The following is an 18,618-nucleotide window of genomic DNA, read 5'->3' on the forward strand; positions in this document are numbered from 1 at the left end:
CACACACACACACACACACACACACACATATATATATATATATATATATATATATATATATATATATATATACATATGTAATAAAAGGAGCCCATAAAAACACCAAAATATAGAGAGAAAAGTACTATATTTCAGAGACTGCTGTCTCCCTCTTCAGTTAGATGAATGAGAAAAGTTTACAGAAAAGGTGGTATTTATACCAAGAGGTCCGTCCACAGGCAAGCCAATTTAGGTTACCCCCGCTGATAATCTTCCTTTAATCTTCTTAAGCTTTGGTTGAATGAAAATCTTGTCGGTTGTATCTGAAATCCATGCTCCTTTTGAGATGTTCATTACCTGCCTCTCTTTTATTAAGGCCGATTCCATCATTTGACTCTTGTACCGGCAGTTGCTGCTATAAATTACACGTGACAAATTCCAGTTTATTCTATGGTTATGTTCATTTATATGGTTGAAAATAGCTGAGTTCTGTTGTCCATACCTAACTGACCGTTTGTGTTGTATTAATCTCTGGGGAAGTGATTTACCTGTAAATCCGATGTAAGATTGGTCACAGTCCTGGCATGGGATTTGGTAAACCCCAGTGTCCTTGGGAGATGTCTTTTGTTGGACATTAATCAGGGATTTGGGTTTTATAGCATTTATTACTGTAGTTTCAAAGTATTCCATGTAAAGATTGGCTAAAACAGGACTTAAAGAACTACCCATACTACACCCGAATTTTTGCTTGTAGAATGATTCCCCGAATGAAAATACGTTATTAGATGCACATAATTCAACTAACTTTATTATTTTGTCAAGCGCCAATGGGAAATGATCTGAAGTATGGGTAGTTCTTGAAGTCGTGTTTTAGCCAATCTGTACATGGAATGCTTTGAAACTACAGTAATAAATGCTATAAAACCCAAAAACATGCTGTGGATGAGACATGTGGATGATATTCTAACATTTTGGGATAAAGGTGGGGCAATTTTAATGAATTCCTCTCAAAATTAAACGCATTAGTGCCAATCATCAAATTTAAAGTTGAATGGGAAACAGACAACAAAATTCCTTTTCTTGATGTTTTAATAATCAGAGGCACGACAGAATACAAATTTACCATATACAGAAAACCAATGTTCTCACTTTCATACATTCACTACTTTAGCTATCGCGACATTGCTATCAAGATAGGTGTAGCCAGCAACTGTTCTTAAGAGCCTTACGAATTTGTTCCCCAGATTTCCTGGAAAAAGAATTTGAACTAATTCGTAAGCAACTTTCGTCTTTAAAGTATCCTGACCATATAATTGAGAAAGCAATTCACGAAGCAAACGTAATTTTCTACCGACCCCCTAAAGACTAGACCAGAGATACACCCAACAATAAAATAAAAATTCCACACCTGGACACGATTAAGAAGGTGACTCAGACCCTCGGAAAATCTAACCCTTTTGCATTTACTTACCCAAATCCCTGATTAACGTCCAACAAAAGACATCTCCCAAGGACACTGGGGTTTACCACATCCCATGCCAGGACTGTGACCAATCTTACATCGGATTTACAGGTAAATCACTTCCCCAGAGATTAATACAACACAAATGGTCAGTTAGGTATGGACAACAGAACTCAGCTATTTTCAACCATATAAATGAACATAACCATAGAATAAGCTGGAATTTGTCACGTGTAATTTATAGCAGCAACTGCCGGTGCAAGAGTCAAATGATGGAATCGGCCTTAATAAAAGAGAGGCAGGTAATGAACATCTCAAAAGGAGCATGGATTTCAGATACGATCGACAAGATTTTCATTCAACCAATGCTTAAGAAGATTAAAGGAAGATTATCAGCGGGGGTGACCTAAATTGGCTTGCCTGTGGATGGACCTCTGGGTATAAATACCACGTTTTCTGTAAACTTTTCTCATTCATCTAACTGAAGAGGGAGACAGCAGTCTCTGAAATATAGTACTTTTCTCTCTATATTTTGGTGTTTTTATGGGCTCCTTTTATTAGATGGAATTCTGTTGTAACAGAACATTTTTACCAGTCATATATATATTATATATATATATCTATATATATATATATATATATAATATATATATGTGTGTGTGTGTAAGTGTTTACATATATATATGTGGAATATATGTGTTATTCCATATATAAAAACTAAAACTATGACAGTAATTAAAACCAGTGACCCAAGAGGTCAACCAGTTTGCTTGCAGGAGTGTTATCGGAACAGACAAGTTAATGTAGGTTAAGCCTTGACATGTTGTATCAGTCAGCGTCCTGGTTTGTTGTCATCTGTGGTCACCAAATCTATTGTGTGAACTATTGACAAAGCTTTCTGCTTGAGAAAACATATTGACCTATAACCACAGACCATCCTACGTGACTTGTAATCTATGTCATCTGTGTGTATGTTCGTATTTCGAGCTATTGTCTGCTCACCTATGATCTGTAAACCAATTTGTATGTCAGACTTCAGTTAGCATTCTCCATTGGAGGACCCGAAAAACCTTATCCACACTTCATGATGTAAGATAGAAGAATGCATCTATTTTTTGTACTCTGCGTTTCAACACTAAAACCTTACATCAGAAAGAAGATACTGAATGAACTTAGAATTATCATCGAAGTCAAGGATACTCCAACGAGGATGGGAGTCATACCAACTGACCTTAGCGTAAAATATCGCGGGTCTTAATAACCCACGGGGCGCGTTGTTATTACAAAGGCCCAACCCTACATTGGTGGCAGCTCGGACTATTCCACATCATCCGAAGACTAACGAATCTTACAAAATGTAACATATCAGAAGTCAACGAAGGCAAGAGAATCTTCAAGCAACTTAGTGTCTCTTACGGCAACGTAAGAGATGTCTTACATTAAGAATCATTCAAGAGGTTGTATCATCGTTTATTGAGTGTCTTCAACATTACATATCTTCGAGAAACCGGGTCACCCGCTGAGCAGGACGTGTCTTCTGCATCGGAACTTCATGGACCAAGCAAGAGGAAACGAATCATTCAACAAACAAACAACGCACAGTCGGAACGCAAGCTGAGAACCAGGGTCATCCGCCAAGCAGAGAAGGAGAACCAAGGCCGTGTCGTCATCAGAACACCGTGACTTCCCACTAAAATCAAGCTAAGTACAATTTTTTTTTATTCATTTGGTGTAACTTTGAGTGTTTCCTTGCAGGTCGAATTTCGTTGTTCCTGTGGCTGAAGTTACGAAACATTCCTAATCTTACTTCCTTACAGAAATTATCTTCATCATTGGAACTTCGCTACTGCGGTGTTTTTATCTTTGAGTTTCTGTTAACTTGGTTTTTTCAGAAGTTCTCCTGAAATATTTTAATCATATTCTCTGTGTTAATCTTATCATTTTGGGGCACTCTATTATTCTGTACGTAACAAATCATATTAATTACACATTGAATATGCGTTTACGCAGTGGACGTCTGTATTTATACAGATACATGGATAGGGTCATTAGGCACCGTAGTGATAAGAAAACACACAAAAACAAGTGGAACACCCGTACACTGAATGAATTAGAGGTAACATTATTTCGGGTCAGGACAATAATTGCTCCTTTGCAAGGTCCCAGTGGCAGTTTTAACCTCGAGTTTTTTTTAGTTATATGCTTAAAAATCTAATCTCTATGACTCAACTTAACTTTAAAAAATACGGCTGGATTGCAAGAAATAACATGTCTGTAAAAGGTTCCATTAGGCTAACATATTTAACATTCATAACAGTTATGTTACCAGAAGCCTTGGAACGGTGTTTTGTTGAGGTGTTATTGCCCAACAGCACGGAAATAGATTTATATAAACAAATTAAGAAACATATGTCTAAATGCGCTGACCTGGATCCCTCACTATTTCAAATTTTTGCAAAGAATGAAAGTAAACCACAGCAAGTACATATAGTTAATAATAACGAAGAAGGAATAACTTGTTTTAATAGTAAACGCTTAATTCATAATAGTCAAGTCAATCTTACGTTCGGTGTTTTTTTTTATGCCATCAGAAGCTAAGTAATGCTAAAAACATACAAAATGTTGCCAACGTTAACAAGAAGATGTATACACATTATCACAAAAAGAAACAAGCAAACAATAGCTCTGCTCAGAAGAAGGAACAAGCAAATCGTGCTTCAGGAAACTCGGCTACTGTGCCATCTAGTAAAACAGTCAGAGTCAGTCAAATCTTCCGAGTGTTGAAAGCAAAGCAAATTCCACATAAGCGTCTCCAGTGACAGAGTGATGTTGGGTCATTCATCACTTTTTTGAATTAAAAGGAATTTTCCTATGAATCACACGACCGTATCAAGTAAATCAGAGCAGGTTCCCGTAGTTTTAATATAATAAGCTATTATAAGTAGTGGTGGAGTACGCCTGACTTTATGTGCCGTAAAAAATTAGAATATCAGCCATTTACATTGTTTTTTTGATTCCGTTAGTCCACGTAATATCCTGTATTTACGGACTAACCGTTTGTTGTTTCGAACTTCCCTATTGAGAAGCCCTGAGTACGTCTTTCAATAATTGGCAATAACGAATTAAGTGTCGCAAGCATAACCCAGATTCAGTGTGCTTACAGATACCTTTATAGTTATATAAAAAAAACATTGATCTGTATCAAGTTGTAATTGTAGGATATCCATCTATGGGTATACAAAACATTATCTTACCTCCTGCTAAACAAGGCGAGTTTACCAAAGGAAAATTCCATAAACCTTCTAACACATTAAAATCCGTTTTGGACAAAAAAGAAACAGTTAATCAAATAATAACTTATATAGAGGAACCAATCACTTGTCTCATAAATCATGACATTGTTCAAGCAACCCAACAGGATTCTCCCACACCTGCAATCGCAGTTTGCACACAAAATCTCGAGACGAATGCACCCTCGAATATCTTAGTGCGTGTAAAAAGACTTTGCTGGGGTCTGAAATTTTAATCCTTCTCAACACTCTGAAATATAACGGTTTTCCACGAAACAGTCACTATACACTGTTGACTCACAGCAACAAGTTGATACTGAAGTCTGTAACCATCCGAATACCAATCTAGAAATCCACAAAACCTATATATATATATCATGGATATGGAAGTTATAAATATCGCATTTTTACTGTTGCTAAATTTAATCACGCTCAACCTGTTGCGACGAATCTCTCTTATAATCTATCTAAAGTAAAATCAGTAACGTTATTCAAGCAGAGGAGATTCAGCAGAAAGTTTTTGATCTCTTATCTGAATATCATGATGTTTTCTCCACTAGCGAGTGATCTCTGGGGAAAACGGATGTCATTGAACACAAAATACGGTTAAAGGACAAACATAAAGCTATATATGTACCTTCATATAGACTCCCAAAGAATTTCAAAATGAGATAAATGACGAAGTTGAAAAAATGTTAGTAAGAGGAGTCATTAGGATATCAAACAGCCCATATAATTTTTTCCCTTAAACGTCATGCCTAAAAAAGATCGGTCTTGGCGTATCTGCGTAGATTTCCGTCGCTTAAACGAGGAAACGATTCCCGATCGTTTTCCAGTGCCATGTATCGACGATATCTTATCCTTGTTAGGTCAGAATAAATTTTTCACCAGTTTGGACTTACTTAAAGGCTTTCACCAGATACCATTAGCTAGGTGAGTGTACCTCATACACTGCCGTCAGCACACTCAGGGGATATTATCAATTTTTACGTATGCCTTTCGGTTTACGTTAAGCCCCAATTACATTCACCAGAATGATTAATATAGTGTTTGGAGACCTTTTAGGGGATACCCTACATGCCTATATGGTTGGTCTTGTAATCTTTTCTAATACCTTAGAAGTACATTCGCATAAACTAGAGCTAGTGCTACAGAGACTAAGACAACATAATCTCAGAGTAAAATATCTAAATGTGAGTTTTAAAAACCGAATAAGTTTATTTAGGTTTTACATGTCTAGTCAAGGTCTTAAAGTGGTCCATGGTAAGGTGTCGGCTATCAGTAACTTTCTGGTACCTATTAACATAAAGGAGATACAGCACTTTTGGGCTGTAGTGGATATTACTATAGTAAGTTTATATGTAACTCTTCGATCATAGCAGCTCCTTTAACAGATCTTGTGAAGAAGGGCGTAGAATTTATTATGGTCTGAAAAGCATCAACAGGCGTTCGATATCTTAAAAGTGGAATTATGCAGCTCATCTATCTTACCCCAAGGGGTAAGAGGGGTACTACTTCAGCAATATGATAAACAGTTCTTTCCTATAGCTTTTTATTCACATAAACTAAAGCCCTCTGAAAGTAAATATGCAGTAATAGACAAGGAAGGGCTAGGTATCGTTAACTCACTCGTACATTTTAAGTTCATAATCTACGGCTATCCTGTTAAGGTCCTTACTGACCATAAGCCCCTTACCGAGTTTTTCAAAGGCTTTAATCACAGTCCCCAAAGGAACTCGGTAACATATGATCATTCAGGTCTTTGGAGCCAAGATCTGGGAAAGCAAATATCATAGCTGACGCATTATCCCGCAATCCCGCACCATACTGTAGGGAAACATTAGTTGGACTAGAAGATATAGAAACATCCGTGCCTATTGTTAAAACCGTATCGGAACAAGAATTTCATTAACCCAAGAGATCGTGAACATTGAAGACCTGGGTTGGAGCGCTGAACTATTACAAACTGAACAAAGCAAGGGTCAGCAGTGAAGCAAAACAATAAATGCTTTGAACGGAAATCCTAAAGCAAAAGTATATTTAAAGTATGCGCAGCAGAATTATGTAATCAAAGGTAATATTATATGTAGGTCCGTGACGAGGAAAACCCAAAGAACACAGCAGGTGACTAACGACCAGGTAGTTGCACCAATCTTTTTTATACCAATCGTCCTAAACTGGTTGCATTCCAATCCACTACATGGTCATCCAGGGTTCTCTATTATGTCACAGAAAGCCAAATCACTATTTTACTGGCCTACAATGCTTACAGATATAAAAAGCACATAACTAATTGTCACATTTGTCATGAAAACAAGGGACACACTAAGACACCTGTCGGTTTAGGGGCCTATCCCATGCCAAAACAACCCTTTGAAAGAGTACACGTAGATTTATTAACAGGGTTTTACGAGTCTGTGTTGTCTTGTGTTTGCATAACAAGCCAGCTGGAGTGGAATGCTTAGCTCATGAACTTCACATGTGGTTCATAGGTCATGGTAACATACATATCCGTAACCTATTCTTATCCGCGGTGATCAATGCAAAGTTAGTTCAAGAGTTGCAAATCGTTTTAAAATTAATGAACAAAATAAGCAAATAGAATTTCTATAACGTCAAAATGAATGAATTTTTTCTGATCTTCACAGACAATTAGAGTCAATAAATCACCTTATGACATTGGTAAACGGGCATTTTAATAGTATCAGATCATGGATATGAAATATTTACTTGCAACATTAGCATATTACAATTCAAGTAGGTCATATTCATGGGAAAATGTCACATTTTCTTGAAAAATCCAAAGTTTATATAGAAATTACTTACATAGTGGGTTCTTTCGTTGCATCTCTTGCCTATTAAAGTTTTAACATTAACCTTAGAGGATGCGCGCGAGAAACTTGAATATGAACCTTTTGTTAGGGGCACATAGGATCGGATTTTATCACAGCTTAATTTTAGTAAGTGTAGAGGATTACAGAATCATGTTTAATATTCTCTTCGATTCTTATGTTGCCTTGCAATCTTACAAATAGCTCCGTTTCCCACTTCTTTGTCTAGTAGCTTACTACCAGTAATATAGAATTTTCTTGGTGATTCGTATTGATATCCGTTAATATGGATATTTTTACGGTCGTCAGAGACCTGGATAGGTTCACTCATTGTTCTAATGCCATGGGTAAAAAAGTTTGCACAGCTGACTCTTTTGAATTCCATAATATATCAGCGAATTCATGTGGGTTAGGTCTAGTCCTTAACAGCTCTCTCCCTCACATATTTGGACATGGTCTGAATTTACTTTACCCTTGTGACAAGTATAATTTCACTTACAGGCTGATTAACGGAACCTGGTTACACCTTGCAGTAGGCGAGTTTCACGTCGCATGCCTGGACAGATCGTCTACAACTTCATAAAACCGTTCGTCGCTGCGGACGACTGCAGTGGAGTAACGACCGCATACAATGTGAAGGGAATAAGCACCATCATAAGTGAACAGACTTATTTCGTGGATTTCCTGGACTGTCACCCGTATCCCAGCGTTAATTTCGTTTTTAATGCGGAATAGTCCAGCAGCTGTCGAATTGACTACAAAGGGACATACTTCCAACAATTACAAACAAAGGAGGGTATTCAACTCTACGTTTGCTGGCGCATGACTTGTGTTGGGGATGATTTTATTCATCGCGAACGTATTTGTATGGCATAGGATGCAGGGAACAAGTATGGAGGCTAAACAGAATGTCGGACCCTGCCCAGACAATTTTCCCTTGTTTTTAGAACCATTTGGAATTGGCCATTCCATTTGACTCTAGGTGGTTGTCTGGAACTGTGTAATGGGCGAAAAGTTGTTCGAAACGCTAGTTAAATGTATAGTAAGTATCTCCTTGGCTATGTATTCCATATATAAACTTTAGCATCAGTAAAGGATCAATATATAAAGTATCAGTAAATAACAGAATCCGACCAGTATCACAACCATTATATATCTATCAGCATGCTTATTTGAAGAATATAAGAGTTAATCAATGAATCAATATATATCTGTGCGTGTACACACTAGGAATCTATTTAAAGTGCACCTAGATTAATCACTTAGATTAGTCATTTATGTTAATCATTTGTATTAAGTGCACATATATTGATCATATTTATATGAATCAATATATATATATGTATAAATAAATCAGGTAGCCTATAATCAATCTGTTACCTTGTATCTTACCAATAACTGCAGTTAGTATATGAGTTAATGTATGAGTTAATATATGATTTTTATCAGTTAATATATGATTTTTATCATGTAAATCTTTATGATATGCAATTATCAGAAGTACATTAGTATTTTCTGTAGTATATGAATCCTCATGAGTTGAAGTATAAACTGTATCATTATATATCACGTGATCATTATTATTTACAATTATTATCATATGCATATGTCTTATATCTTAATACATGAATCTGTATTTGTGTACACCATGAATTTTTTTACTTATAAGTATTTTCTATATATCTGATTTTTTACATATAACTAATTGAATATCATTCCTTAACCACTTGCTGGTAATTATGAGTTAATTATATATTCACATTAGTGTCTGTTTCACACTCCTATAAGTCAAATGCAAGTCCAACTTTATGCTTTGAGTAATGTTCAGTGTTTGGTTTTGTAGCCGACCGAGCAATTATGTAAGTGTTTACATATATATATGTGGAATATATGTGTTATTCCATTTATAAAAACTAAAACTATGACAGTAATTAAAACCAGTGACCCAAGAGGTCAACCAGTTTGCTTGCAGGAGTGTGATCGGAACAGACAAGTTAATGTAGGCTAAGCCTTGACGTGTTGTATCAATCAGCGTCCTGGTTTGTCGTCATCTGTGGTCATCAAATCTATTGTTGTGTGAACTGTTGACAAAGCTTTCTGCTTGAGAAAACATATTGACCTATAACCACAGACCGTCCTACGTGACTTGTAATCTATGTCATCTGTGTGTATGTTCGTATGTCGAGCTATTGTCTGCTCACCTATGATCTGTAAACCAATTTGTATGTCAGACTTCAGTTAGCATTCTCCATTGGAGGACCCGAAAAACCTTATCCACACTTCACGATGTAAGATAGAAGAATACATCTATTTTTTGTACTGCGTTTCAACACTAAAACCTTACATCAGAAAGAAGATACTGAATGAACTTAGAATTATCATCGAAGTCCAGGATACTCCAACGAGGATGGAAGTCATACCAACTGACCTTAGCGTAAAATATCGCAGGTCTTAATAACCCACGGGGCGCGTTGTTATTACAAAGGCCCAACCCTATATATATATATATATATATATATCTATATATATATTATATATATATATATATTATATATATATTATAAAAATATACATACCTATATATATTAATATATGATATATATATAATATACATACATAATATATATATATATTATATATATAATATATGATATAATGATATATATATATATATATATTATATATGACAGGTAAAAATGTTCTGTAACAACAGAATTCCATCTAATAAAAGGAGCCCATAAAAACACCAAAATGTAGAGAGAAAAGTACTATATATATATATACACAAACGGTCAGTAAGGTATGGACAACAGAACTCGGCTATTTTCAACCATATAAATGAACATAACCATAGAATAAACTGGAATTTGTCACGTGTAATTTATAGCAGCAACTGCCGGTACAAGAGTCAAATGATGGAATCAGCCTTAATAAAAGAGAAGCAGGTAATGAATCATCTCAAAAGGCGCGTGGATTTCAGATCGTCGTCGACGAAGTTTTCATTCAACCAACGCTTAAGAAGATTAAAGGAAGATTATCAGCGGGGGTGACCTAAATTGGCTTACTTGTGGACGGATCTCTTGGTATAAATATCACCTTTTCTGTAAACTTTTCTCATTCATATACCTGAAGAGAGAGACAGCAGTCTCTGAAATATAGTACTTTTCTCTCTACATTTTGGTGTTTTATGGGCTCCTTTTATTAGATATATATATATATATATATATTATATATATATATATTATATATATATATATGATATATATATATATTATATATATATATATATATTATATATATATATTTAATTACCTCTGTATTTTGGTGGAAAAGTTTCTGGCCTTTTGTTAATTTCTACATATTGTTACCTTTCATGTTAGGATTTTAGAAGTACGTTCAAAAAAGCAAAACAAAAAGGACAAAGGTCAAAATAACAACTGAAATCAGCCGAAAAGACAATATCTCTGTAAATAAATATCGGCAAAAATCAAATGAAAGTGATAAATATATAAAATTTGAACCCTGCAAAACTGTGATAAATTCTATCCAGTTAATGTGGCGGGTTTGCGTCTCCCCTAGGGAGAAAAAAAAAAAAAAAAAAAAAAAAAAACTGGTTTTGTATCATGATCAGTTACTGCTGCAGTGTGGGGTCTGTGGTGGGAGGTTGAAACCAACATTCTCTGGAAAATTGAATTTAAAGTCAAAGGCCCCTGAAACAAACATTAATATTCCTTGTTGTGGTAAAATAGTATTCGCCGAAATAAAATAATAGGTATTTAGGTTTTTACTGATTCAATGCATATTTGCCATAAATTGCCTCTCTAATAATGCATTGTTTCTTCTCATTTATTTTAGCGATTGCAAGGTAAAGTACTACTACTAATAATTATATCTTTGGGAAGAAACTACTGTCATGTACAAAACTTTTGTTTAATAGCAACTTAACTCGGCCCTGAATAACAGAAGAAAACGTGAACACCAGCAGGATTGCCGAGTTGACGTTGCCCCATCACAGCATAATTTATTCTAACGCAAGTAGTACCTTTTCCTACCTCGGGGACCTCATTTGCCTTCATATTCGTCTCGTAAGGGTCGATTCGAGTCCAGAGATGCAACCAGACATTTTACTCACTCAATACTATTCTAGCTGGCACAAAGCTGACTCATTCTAAACCAACTAACAACCTTCCTCTAACGCAACAGCTGAGTCCACCAGATGAGCAGTCATCCCCATGAGGACCGTGGCACTTCAAACGCAATTTCATTCCAACCGAACCATAAAAGCCTTAGACTGTCTTGACGTGAGTGACTCCTTCATTCTGAGTTGAAAGTTGAAAGTCGAATGGCTCTCTTGAGCAGCTCTGAAGAACCCGAGAGAAATATCTAATGATAGACCGTGATCAACCAATAATGATGCGAGCGAGCTTGGAGGGTAAACTACAACAAAGAAACCTGATCCTCAGGGCAAGAGCGAAGAACAGGAGATGAAAGAGGGAGAGGAAAAGGAAAATGACTTAGTTACTGATACAAGGGAGAGGTTGAAAATAATACGAAAAAGTCCTAAATTGGAAAATTAAAACGAAGTAAAAAATGCTAATGAGGTAATTCCTTTAAATAAGTTAATCAAATACATCAGGCTGGAAATCTCAAATGAGAAAAAAAAACTCTAGAGAGAGAGAGAGAGAGAGAGAGAGAGAGAGAGAGAGAGAGAGATAAATTGAAGCGATCATGGCGTTAGTTAGTCTTTTTCAGGATCGTGAGGGTGTTTAATGGTAGGGGGACGGTCCTTTGTTGGTGTAGGTAGTGATTTGGGAGGCACGTGAAAATTTCTGTGAGAATTGTGTGGCGTGGGAGGGGTTGGGGGAAGCTGAAGAAAGAGAGCATTGTGGGCAGCATTAAATGCTGAAGAACAAGAAATAAGATTTCATCAAATGACAGAGAGAGAGAGAGAGAGAGAGAGAGAGAGAGAGAGAGAGAGAGAATTACCAGCAACAACTACATATGTTTTCTTTTACTTATTATGATGAAGGGATGAAGAACACAAATCAAGATCGGCATTAACTGGATGAATTATAAACAAATTATTTTCCTTAGGAGTGAAATGTTTAGCGATTCACTTTTATTTTAAAATAAATCTACGCAAACGTTCTGTCTTTCTTTAAACGAAATCTAGATTTTAAATATATATAAGCCACTAATATTACTTGATATCGAATTCTCAATACTTTGATAATAAATGCTTCTGTCTATGCCAGGATTCGAACATGGGCTTTTGGTTTAGATTCAGTGATAAACAGTCAAACTTGACCAATCGGTTATCAGGGGAGTTACAAATTGATTTGACACATGGCCTCATACATACATACATACATACATTACATACATACATACATACATACATACATACATACATATATAAATGTATAAATAAATAAACAAATAAATAAATAAATATATATATAAATAAATAATTATTGATATATATATATATTATATATATATATATATATAATAAAAACATATATACACACATATATATGCACACACATAAACGTATATGTAATAATGCTATTGCTGACATCTGAATTAGAAAATTGAATTTCAGCTCTAACGGAAGTCTTTTTAAAAAATAAATAAATAAATAAAATAAAAAATAGAAAAAAAACAGTCATAACATAAAACAGCAGTGACTTTAGACCCGGAGAAAATATTTTCTCCAGTAGTGAAGTCGGTCAAGCTCTGTGCTTGTAACTCGGAAGTCAAGAGTTCAAATCTTGCTTGAGAGCTTTAGATCAATGCTGTCGCTCAATTGTTACTTATAGTATTAGTAAATCACACACACACACATATATATATACACACACACACACATATATATATATATATATATATATATATATATATATATATATATATATATGTATATATGTATGTATGTATGTATATATGCACGTGTTTTATGCAAGGAAGCATTATGCCCTATACTTAATATGTCAGCTGTGAAAATCAGAATGAAAAAGCACGTCTTCACATTAATTGGTAGAAAAATCAACTCAGAAAACAAAAATCTCAAGATCCTTGAGATATGGATATATTTTGCCGCTGAATTCTCCGAATAATAACTGAGGAGATAAATTTGATTGGTGAATGAAAAACTCTACATTTTTTATGTATAAGGAAATAACACTGACACTGCATGAAAAATTAAAAAGAGGAGTAATGTGAACCTAAAAATATAAAATGAACAACAAAAAGATCCATCAAAGTTGAAAACCTCTTGAAAAAGAGGTGGTATATTGGCCTAATACCACTGGCTGGCCAGACGGTTGTAATTATCGTTATCATAAATTTATATACATTCATATGAATAAAGTCCATTAACACTGTATATAGTTATGAACAGTTAGGTAAAAAAGATGGCCGATAGAACAAATCACAAATGAAAATAACAAAGATGTCAAAGTAAATATATAACCACTATTTTCTATATAAGCCTCATCACTAACTTTCATCCAACAATTTTGCCAACAGTTCTCCGATGAATGGCCAGGATATGACAGAAATCCCAAATTTCTTCGCTTCAAGAAGCTTAATAACTCTGTCAACGGACGGTATTTGAGCCATGTAGGATGTTATGGTAATATTCGCTAACTGCGTACAGCATATGATCATAAAATTTTCCTGGAGAATACCAAATAATACTTCTAGTGCTGAGAAGTTAGGAATGTTAGTTATACAAAATAACTTATGATCAGTTATGGTAATTCTGGCCAATAATTTTATTATTATTATTAAAATAATAGTAATACATATCTTCCTACAATATTCAATTGATGTTAACTCTCCCAAACATGACACGCAGTCATTGAGTACAGTCATTCCACTGTTAATGCATAGCCAAAATAAATAAGTAAATAAATAAATAAATAAATAAATAAATAAATATAAAAAGTCTCCTTAATCACCCAGAAGATGCGGCTCTCAGTATACTGAGCCCTACAAGAGGAAAGAAGACAAGGAGACGAAGATGAAGAAAAAAAGGCAGAAGAAGAAGAATAAGACGCACCGAAAGGCCGTTTGTTTGTATTTACTCTGGTATTTCTCAGGAATCCTGGACCTGGCAACCCTCTGAGGCGGGTGGAGAAATGTCTCTAAATGTATTCAAATCAGGGAGAAAGATATCTTTACTCACTGATGTTCCTCGCTTTTTCTCCCTGGGAGGAACTTCTGGAAAAGGAGGAAGAAGGGGGAGGGGGAGGGGGAGAAGGAGGAGAGAGCGCAAGACTCCAAAGCGAGAGCTTGTTTTCTGAGGGAAGAGGAAGGAAAAAAGAACAAGAATCCAGAAGGCGAGATTGTTTTCTGAGTATGATTAGGGGATTTGAAAAATGGAAGCAATTTGTGCTCGGGGAAGAATCTGGGTGACATGGGAGAGAGACGCTTCCGTCGTCAATTCAATTTCCACCAGGAACAAAGGTTCATAAAATGCTCTGTACTCTGTGACGGTGCAGACTTCTATTTGATTTTTTGCTTGCAAATTAAAGAAAGTTTTTCATGCTTACATTTTTTTTTCAAATTAATAAGGTTTTTGTTTCAATAACACATACCTTTTTTTATTTAGTAACATTTTCCTCATTGGGTATTAAAATATCGAATTTATATCTGAAATATTCAGTTTTCCCAGGACCTTCAAATATCAACTAACACTTACTTTGAAATTTCAGAAATGATTTTATTTAAGAATACTTTTCGTCTCTTTAAAATCAGTAATACATCTATATTTAAACACTACATTTCTTCACAAATACAGTATTGATTACAGTTTCTGTATGAATTCAAGAACATTATTATTCGAATTGAATAATTTCTTCTCATTTATAGAAATGAGATTTCTCATGCACATGAAAACTTTCATTTACTGATAAATGAAAAAAAATTATGTATTCACTTTATTAGAGAATAAGCAGGTTCTACTTCGGTTTTAAGAATAGCTGGCACATCTCCAGGCTTATTAGAGGTTACTAACATGTTCTACGCTAGCTAGTTTAAGGAACCGAGCGTCCCACTTCATATTTATAAAAAAAAATTGCCATGGAAGAATGATTACCAGGAACAATTTTAGGTCCATTAAAAAGGAAACTAGCTGCTTTTACAAGAGTGTCATGAATTGATGGTCATACTTTTTTAGTTTTATTAATAATGAAGCTCATTGGTTCCGAAACAGTTTAGGATTATAATGGCCCAAACACACACACACACACACACACACACACACAGAGAGAGAGAGAGAGAGAGAGAGAGAGAGAGAGAGAGAGAGAGAGAGAGAGAGAGAGAGAGTGCTATTTTTGACCACTGAATGATACTTCCATGTGAGAAGTGCAAATTGGAACGGAAAAGAAACGCCAAAATCTGCTGAGGAAATAAAATCTAATATTTAGTTCTCCTAGAAAGAAAATGCTTTGTTAATGACATGCCATGAACATCCTGACTGCACCATCAAGAGAAAGTATGGTAAGAGAAGTTTTTTTTAATATACAGGAAATCAGCAAAATTTAATAAGGAGGCAGATTATCACGCATTCCTCAAATATGACGAGTAAAGTACTATAAATTAATTGCAAAAGGAGTGAAAAACAGCAGAGGTCATGAACTTAGGAGAAAGATGAAAAGTATGAAGCCCAAGATTTCTTTTAAAACATGCTTTTCTATCAATTCTTTAAAAAAATTATAGAAACGTAAGTTTTAAAAATAACATGTTTTTCTATACTTTTAACACTGTATCATTATCCAGTTTTTATGGATGTTCTTTAGCATGACAATTTACGAAGTGAAGGACTAATGCGTAATGAAACAGGGTCCCTGATTTCTTTGTGTTTAATCTTGAATTTAGGGGAGAATGATCACCATTAAACTTAAATATTCTTTGAACAATCGTCTCACATCAGGCTAATAATTATAAACGAGAACTATGAATGAAATTTTACATGCAAACACTTTCACCACTTCCAACCTCAAAAATAAGAAAATATGGTTTTTCTAACTTTATGAAAAAAGACAGACATTATTATCTGAAGGCTCGCTAAAATGAAGTCAGCAAAGAATTCAAGAAAAAGGGATACTTTTTTCATACCAAAAGACAGAATAGGAAATAAATAAATGGCTACCTAATAAACTTGATAACAATGAACCTTTAGAATTTAGATTTATCCACTGGACTAACAGAGTACCTCAAAACAATCTCAGAGGATTTACGAGAAGACTGATTTTGTCAGCGTCTATCAAAATAACAAGGATGATTTTTATGGCATTTGAACATATTCACCCTTTACTAGTTGCACGATATTACCTCGGATGGACTGGCGAGTCTCTGAGACATCCTAATCCTTATAACTCCTTGTAACTCCTGAGAGATTAAAAACGTTATGAGAGAAGTAATGACGAAAACAAAGTATCAGTGAGAGGCAACATCGACAGAACAAAGGACTACTAATGTTGCTTGTTATGTATCGGGATTTCAGGTTATTCTATTTCTATTGATTTCTGAGTTTGACAGTTTTCCGATGTATGCTGCAATATCGGTCTAAAGATAGAACAAGGTTAGTAGTTAAATAATGCTTCTTTATATATATATATATATATATATATATATATATATATATGTAAATATACATATATAGTATATATATATAATAGATATATTTATTATTATATTATATTATAGTGTGTGTGTGTGTGTGAATTATATATATATATATATATATTATATATATATATAATTAATATATATATCTATATATATGTGTGTGTTTGTGTGTGTGTAATTATATATATATATATATATATATATATATATATATATATATATATATAACATGTGTGTGTGTGTGTGTATACATACATTAATAACTGGAGTGTGTGTAAGTATGCAATTATAGCTTTTAATTAATTTTGCAGCCTAATAATATCTAGACCACTACGCGTTTGGAGTAACTTATACTCAAAGGGCATCATTTTATCTCAAAAGGCCTAATTTTATAAGTGTATCTACCCTGGCCCGGCTGCTAACCCATACCTTTTAGGGTAGGTTTATGATATACAATGATATTGAGCACTCAGCCATCTTGATGGCAGACAGGCAAAAACGATATCACAAAGCATACTTCAGTTTCCTAAAATACTGTTTGCAGAATACAAGATGAGGATGTATCTTTCATTACTCTGATTTCCTATGCTCCTCTTGGGAATATCAGTGCCTCCGCTTACCTGGGTTAAAATAACATTTTTCATTGCCCATGGGTATGAGGACACTGGCAGAAGTTTTACGTAGTGAAGCTGAGCAGAATTTGGGCTCTTTTAAGTGAACCAGAGTATGTGTGCCTACTGCAAATACATGTGCTAGTATGCATGCGTATGTGTATAAATATTCTTCATAAATATACACGTGCATAAGCAATTAATTTCAGAGCACGCGCAGACGCATGTATTATTGTGTATAAAGAAGGTATTCCCAGATGTACTTAATTACTTATATATATATATATATATATATATATATATATATATATATATATATATATATATATATATTTGTTCATTATTATAATCATTCCAATGTAAAAATAACATCATATCCCATGAAAGTAAAACAGTCGCCCCTCTACAACAGCTTCCACCATCTCCCTAAGAGATCCGACTCATAGCCTTTCCTTCTGAAATTCTGTCGCCGGCCATTACTCTCCACAGGTATTCGGATCACCGAAGTCTGGCTGGAAGAGAGTTTAAGCTGCCGTCATATTGGCCGCATGTTAAGCACATGGTTTAATCGGGATACCACGAGGTCAGGGCATCAAGAGTGACATGCCTACCCTCTATCTGAAAGTCGCCGAACTCTGACCAAGAAGATAAAAGCCATTGCAGACGAAGGAACCTTCTTATATGTTTGCTAGCTGCCCTTGCAAACACACCTCACACCTGGGTATTTCTTCCCCTCTTGCTCCTCTCTATTGGGACTACGCCACATGCTATTCTATTGCTCATAGTGTTCCCTCTTTCCCATTGCC

The sequence above is a fragment of the Macrobrachium nipponense genome, chromosome 21 (assembly GCF_015104395.2).
Source record: "Macrobrachium nipponense isolate FS-2020 chromosome 21, ASM1510439v2, whole genome shotgun sequence".
In the NCBI taxonomy this organism is placed as follows: Eukaryota; Metazoa; Arthropoda; class Malacostraca; order Decapoda; family Palaemonidae; genus Macrobrachium; species Macrobrachium nipponense.